Genomic DNA, 6,579 nt, shown 5'->3' with positions numbered 1-6,579 from the left:
TTTTTTTCAGCTATGAACAAAAACCTTTACTTTTCTATTGTCTACCATTTCTATTAAAATAAAAATGATCAGTATACTGATTAACTGATCACTGTTGGAGTGAAAATGTCAACATATGATTCAAATTTTACATTAAAATCTGCGAAGTATGAATGTTTATGTATGTATCTCTCTTTAATCCGACATTAAGTTTGGTAGACTATCATTGCAGCTTTCAAGTTAGACACTTCTTTTATTGTTTCCACATATGTATTTCGGACTTATGACTTGATTATAATGTATTTATCATCATGTTGTGACAGAAAATAATTGGAAATATATTGTAAAATTGTGCACGTATTCTCTTAAAAATGTTTTTAATATTACTATGCTACATATAATTAATCTGTAAAACAATTATAATTGCAGTTACTGCCAACGTTATATTGTAGAACATACATATTCTTTAAAGTTGTACTTATATAAGATTTTATGAGCACATGTTAAAAGTGAGTATCGTGTTATATTGATATTTTATTAAGATATATGATGTTATAAAGTAAAAAATTATAATATTATTAATATATTAGGTTTTCCATATTAATGTTGGAAAATGTATTTGTGGTGTTTTTAATGGCTGTATTTTAAAATCTTCCGAATGTTACCCGTTATACACCGTGGTTTTAGAAGACAGAACCATAGGTATTGTATAAGTGTGACAATTTTTAAGTATGATAGTTTTATGTCAGTAAATATGATCTACGCGCGAAGAATTTTGTCATGTTACTAATTGTGTTTTTTAATAATTTGTAATATTGCACTGAAGAGGGACTTAACATTTATATAAGTCCAAAATACATATTTGGAAACAATAAAAGAAGTGTCTAACCTGAAAGCTGTAATGATAGTCTACCAAACTTAATGTTGGATTAAAGAGACATACATACATAGATCATAATAACAGCTACCAAAAGTGATATTTATGAATGTTTAGTTTCAAATAAAAAGATACATATGAATGAACTTGTAAATTTAATTGACCCAACAATAGTTAAATCACAAATGTGTTCATTACATTTTGAAATATTCAAAATTTAAAAATTAAGAAGAAAAATGTTTTTTTAATGTTAAGATTTGATTGGTTAATTTGCACGTAAGGATAAGATTGTTACTTTAGGACAATCTTATCCTTTAAATGCAAATTGAAAATATTATTGAGGACAAGTTATTGAGTCTACTGTATGTACATAAATCTTAATTAATATAAAAAAAACATGATGCACAGATATATTATTTTTTGAGTTTAAAAACATTTTAAAATTAAAATAACACTAATTAGAATTGCAGCAATAAAGCAAAAACTATCAATCAGTTATTATACAACAAACCATGGCAGTCAAACTGCAGCTCTTCTAGATCCTTATAGCAGCTCCCGACATTTATGCAATTACTTCTCATAAATTGGAAACATGCTGCTTACACACATGTAATGATTTTACGTTTGTCGACTGTTATGTAGTGTGATATAAGCACAAATTGTAATTGTAACTCACAACTTAAACAGGCAACTGAAAGCTAAAGGGTATGTATAAATTTTAAACGATTAAGCGTCCCAACTATAACTCACAAAGCTATAATGAGAGAAATGTTAATATGTATTTAGATAAAAAGAAATGAAATTAATTTATAATACACAAAATTATTTTCTCAAAGTATTTTAGGTAGCCTTTCTTACATATGTACCCAAAATACGCATATTCTTAACATAAGTGATATTTATTATAGTATTTTGATTATATATATAAAATACTGTTCAAATAAGGAATGTAGTGGCTCATATTTCTGATATGCAATATATGACTCATTGCAACATGGTTTGACCACCCTTCAATAATTATTTTGCTATTACAGCATTATTATTTTACATAAATCATTATTGTCCTCAAATTCTGTTTCATATCTTCTTACAATTACTATTTAAAATGTATTATGTGTTAAAATTAATGAATATATTCAGATGATCAAATTTTTTTCTTCTTTAATCTATATTTTTCATTAACTTAATATTTCCATTAAAAATTTAAGTATCAAAAACTAATCAAAATTTTAAAAAATGGCCATTTCATCTACGTATAAGACATCAGTATGTAATACTATTGCATACTATCATTGGATGTAAGGCAATTGATGTAGATGAGCAATGTTAAACTCGTCAGACTAATTTACTGCACTTTTCTTGATTGTTTTTAATGTTTAAGTGTTACATCCAAAAATTCATAACCGAAACATTTACCAAAAAATTTTAAAGAGTTATAATTATAGTTATGAGGTGTGCTAATGCATAGTAGATAATTGAAGAGGTAGTTATGTGATAACACTATATGATAAGAGCAGTGGTGTCCAAACTTTTTGACTGGTGGACCAAATTACGCACAAGTCACATGTAGCAAGACCAATATTATTTTGAATATTCCATACACAAAAATCAGGCCCACTTCTATCATTTATAAGTGGTGTATCAAATGTGTTTGCTGGCCAGATTTGGCTTGGAACCATAGTTTGGGCACCACTTGCATAGAGAACATGGTGTAGTAAATATAAATTCAATTACAAAACACCTGCATAAATTCAAGCAAAAATTTAATTTCATTAAAAATCAATTAGAAGATACTAAATAAAATATACAAAATTTTTTTGGAATGTTAATAGATAAGTACAAAAAAAATTCTCAAAAATACACTCCTTATCAAATAGTTTTTCTTTTAAAAACAACAGAAGATATAATAGATCATTATAAAGCTTACATATTGGTATAAAACCCATCCGGTGTATACATTTCAAAAATTTAGCTGGCATTTTACAAATCATTCATGTGTAACAAATAAAGAAATAACAAAAATTGAACTATAATCATATAACAGAACTTTATCACATTGTAATTAATACTGATAATCAAATAATAGGAAAGTGGAAACGATTTACTGTGGACAGAAATAAAATGTGGAAGACCGTGATATTCGTCTCGACTGTAAAATTGAATTTATACAGTTCTGTCAAAATTTCACTGAGAATTTTTAATAATACATTAAAAATATAATCAGATGCAGAGTTTTATGATTACATTTTTAATATATTATGCACAAAGATAAATGAGTTTTATGACAGAAAAAAAAACATAAATGATGACAATTCAATATTACAAAATTTGGCTTACCTCATTGTCTATTCTAAACAAGTAAGGTTTTATTCTAGCTTCTATTATATGTAATCAAAATTATTGTATTTTTTTTTTATAAATAAAAACTTTTTGCTTTCAAATTCTGTCTAGAGGTAGATTGACTAAAAAGTCTTTGGAATGAGTTAATTAATATTAAAAATGATTCTTTTAATCATCACATTTTTGTTTTTGACTTCAACTGAAGTCTGGAAAGATTTGGAGTTAAAAACCGTCTTTGGCAAGGTAAGTCGGCAAAAATTTTGATTTTTCCTTCTCTCTACCTGTAACCAAAAATAAAAAATGAATAATTAATAAACGTGTATATAAACAATCAAGCATAAACTCTATACTTATTAAATCATTAAGTGCCACATTAAATCTTGCCTAGAACTAGACTGCTGTTAGTAATCAATACAGATCAATTTGGTTTAAGGATAGGTGGTCACAATACCTCCTCGCACAAAATTTAATAATTTAATTTAACTAATCTGGAAGCAAAGATCAGATGAAGGTTCAGATAACATAACTGGTAGTGCATCTATTCAGCAAGCTGAAGATTCAACTAAGCTGAAGATTGAAGATATTCAAGCAAGCTTAATTATTATTAATTATATTGGAATCCCAATACTGATCAACATTTTTTCCCAGAATATTCTAAAATTTAATTCACAACTAATATAACTATTAAATTTAGTATAAATGGTAACCTAACTATCTATCTTTCAACTAAATTGCTTTTTATTTATTATTAANACAAATTAATAATAGATTATGTGCTGTACCATAATAAATACTTAAATATTGTCGTTTTCTAAGTTACACATTAATTAATACCAATTAACTGTAATGTAAACCTTGAGAATTGCATGTTACAACAATTTCCAATGTAAATGTTCTCCTTGACAGTGTTCAATAAAGTATATAGATATGTGTTGTATGAAAGCATCTTCTGATGCATTACTTCTGAACAACCCTGTGTAATGAGAGTCAATTAATTAAATTCTTTAAAATTTAATTTGAGAAAGTCAAATTAAATTTTAAAGATCTTCAAATCAAAAATATATAATCAAAATGTTATTAATTATATTTTTAATATTAATAAGAATTAATGTACAATAATTACAATTAAAATCTCTCTTAAATTATATTGGGTTGATGCAAAAATTTCTGAAATTTTCTAGAGTTTCCTAATACATTTATTTCAAAAACAAAAAATAGTTTATTCAAGAAAATAATTGCCATTACATTCTTCCCTTCTTCCCTTGATTGGGCAGGTCACAGATTCCTGGCAAATAAAACTCAGAGTGTTTTGACTCAAACAACTGTAAGTGTGATTTTCATCTCCTCATCATCAGCGAACTGCTTTCCACTCAAAATGTGTTGCACAGAATGAAAGAGACAGTAGTTGGATAGTGCAATGTCCAAAGTATACAGGGGACAAGTGAGAAACTTCCACCCAAAATAAAACAGCTTCTGCCAGGTTAACCTTGACTCATGTGGTCTTGCATTGTCACAAAGAAAACGCACAATATTCATCCATGACTGCTTGGTGTGAATAGCATTTGTGAAACATTGCAGCCGAGCACGGGAGATTTTGGAAGTTATACAGTCGACCCCCTATAATATGGTAGATACATTCTGTTCTTTATGAAATTGATGTTTTATGAGTCCTTGAATACATGAGCCAATCACAGCCCGGCATGTATGCAGTTTACGGACTACGGCTATTTGAAAGATTTTCTTCCATAAAATTATTCGATTCTAGACTAATTCGATTCAACATTTCCTAAACACGTATAATTTTTTGGGAATAATCTTTATAAACTATGCTATAAACAAAAAATTGTAGGATTACTTACTGAGTGTGCACCGTTCAACAATGCCATTGCTTAAGCTTGTTTTCGTCTTGGAGCTTGTCATCAAATAGCGCTTGTGTGCTTCCTGATAAATTATTTTTTTGCGAAAAATTCGCTGAACTTTGGAGACATCATCAATATAAATATAATTTTTATGGACGTTAAATAATAAATGGTTTTTAGTAGGTCCACTGCTCGTTTAAACTCAACGGTTTGTACAATATCCGCTATTGGTCTGGATTTGACCAATCCTGTCGCAACATGAGTTGGTGATGACGTTTTACCGAATTATACGAGTTTTTTTAGCGTGTTTGTACGAATACTGTTGCAATTTTTTCTCCGTGATATAGAAATTCAAACTATAGGAACCCGTGTTATAGGAAGGTCGACTGTAGTAGTATTCCATGGAAGCATCTCCCAACGAACTGGTCCTTGAACATCCCACAAAATACACAGCATAACCCTGAAATGAGGCAATTCTGATTTTGGCATGTCCTGTGTTGCTCAACTGATATCTGTCCATATCTTTTATACTTTAATTTGACACACACACACATCATGTTTCATCTCCTATAACAATGGTTTTATACCAAAATGATAATCGTAAAGCACGTATGTGCAAATTTGGTCACCAAAAAAATTGGCAAACTTGACATATGTAAAAAGTTATTGCCACATGGAATATTTTTTCACTTATGACTGTGCACCTCAACACTTTTCATTTACGTACCCCAAAAAACTTTTAGGCACCATTCATTGGAGAACAATTTAGAATATTCTATGGAGTTCTAGAAAATTCCACAAACTTTTGCATTGACCCAGTATTACAATTATTTTATAATTAAAATAACTCAGATAAATCAGAAAAGTCATACTTGTTATGTAAAATTTCAGAAATGGAATGTCTATTAACATATTATACTTCTGAGCTCGCAGAATGTAATTGTTCACTGTATACTTGTTAAGAAATTTATAACAAATATTATGTTTCAATATAATAAATTGTTTTTTTTTAAAATAAATTTACATTCATAAACATCAGAATACTTAAAAAAAATTAAAGGATACATGGAATGACTTAAATGCTGCAGCTGTAATTAAAAACAAATTATTATTAAATATTCTATTTTAAAAATTTATAATTTGATTATCTATAATGACTAAAATCTAAATAAATATGTACTTATGTACAGAAAGACCTTGATTTATAACTACAAAGTGTAAGCTTACAAAGAAATCAAATTTTTGATAAATTTCAAGATGGACTAATGTCTTTTTCAAGTGAAAACAAATATAATGATGACTATAAAGGTACTGTTGGTCTTTTTTGGTTATTTTAATTTATTACAAGTTACATACATCTGTGTATGGAATTTTAAAAGAAATAAACTCCATTAACGTTTATTATATTTAATTTTTTATGCACTTGTATCCCCTTAATATTTATGTATTAAATTTGACTTACGTTCAAAGTAATAAAACATTCTACATTAAGGAATATATATATTTTAAACACTAACAAAATTT

General features: G+C 27.7%; 1 long non-coding RNA gene across 1 annotated transcript; it reads right to left on the bottom strand.

The window, feature by feature from the left end:
• Positions 1–1,203: 1,203 nt before the first annotated feature.
• Positions 1,204–6,162, bottom strand: LOC111617000. The gene is made up of 3 exons (XR_002755359.1): positions 6,121–6,162; positions 5,928–6,002; positions 1,204–3,477 (listed from the first exon to the last, which is right to left on the bottom strand). It is a non-coding gene; the product is annotated as an uncharacterized LOC111617000 (long non-coding RNA).
• Between the last annotated feature and the right edge of the window lie 417 nt (positions 6,163–6,579).

The sequence above is a fragment of the Centruroides sculpturatus genome, unplaced genomic scaffold (assembly GCF_000671375.1).
Source record: "Centruroides sculpturatus isolate CEXI.00-Female unplaced genomic scaffold, Cexi_2.0 scaffold4486, whole genome shotgun sequence".
Classification (NCBI taxonomy): domain Eukaryota; kingdom Metazoa; phylum Arthropoda; class Arachnida; order Scorpiones; family Buthidae; genus Centruroides; species Centruroides sculpturatus.
Note: the sequence above shows the minus strand (reverse complement) of the source record. Positions and strands in the feature narration are given on the sequence as shown.